Genomic DNA, 896 nt, shown 5'->3' with positions numbered 1-896 from the left:
AATTTGGTTATCAACATTACGTGTTTGGTTTGGTTGGCTATAATAAAACTTATCAAATTTCGTTAATAGTATTGTTACCGTATGAATAACTAAAAGCTATTTCTCCGGCGTACTTTTACTTAAACACAACAGTTAAGACGGTACTTTTAGCTGAACACAACTGGGCGGCGTACTTTTCCTCGAAGCATATATATATATTTTTTTTTTATTTTTACAACAAAAACGAAATTAAAAAAAAAATTTTGTCCTATTTCTTCGAGGGACTCAACGAAATGGCCAAAAATATTTTTATTTTTACTTTCGTTTTTTGTATAAACGAAATTAAAAAAAAAAATTTTTAATGCTACTGGATAGTCTCCGCAAATACGCACCAAAATTAAAAAAAAAAAAAATTTGGAAATAACCCATGAATCCTCGAAGAGTGTATATACATTATGTTGTACAATTTTTGAAAAATATAATATATTTTTTGTATATTTATACATATTATCTAGATTTTGAAATTTTATTATTTCATAGTGTCTCACAAATCTAAATTGATCCCAAACAAAATAATCTTTTTCTTTTCCACCAAACACAATCCCCTTTTTCCATTTTTGGGTACTAGATTTTCTTAAATATAAGTGGTAATGATACAGCATGTCATTGTTGGTGACAAGAACAAAGTCCAATTTGGGTGAAAGGGGCAGAAAGGTCAAAGGAGAAGCAATTAGCTCGTTGATGACTGCGATCTCATTTTGACAGCGACCACCAATGATTGAAATTCTGATGAAGCGTTGAATCCTCTTGATATATATAAGGAAAAAAAACACTACTAGTGAAATAGTAGGGTGATTCAAATCATACTTTATTAGTATTAATTAAGTTACAGGTTCAAATTAAATTATCCAAGTGTG

This window comes from Lycium ferocissimum, chromosome 11, assembly GCF_029784015.1.
Source record: "Lycium ferocissimum isolate CSIRO_LF1 chromosome 11, AGI_CSIRO_Lferr_CH_V1, whole genome shotgun sequence".
In the NCBI taxonomy this organism is placed as follows: Eukaryota; Viridiplantae; Streptophyta; class Magnoliopsida; order Solanales; family Solanaceae; genus Lycium; species Lycium ferocissimum.
This window is presented reverse-complemented; position numbering follows the sequence as displayed.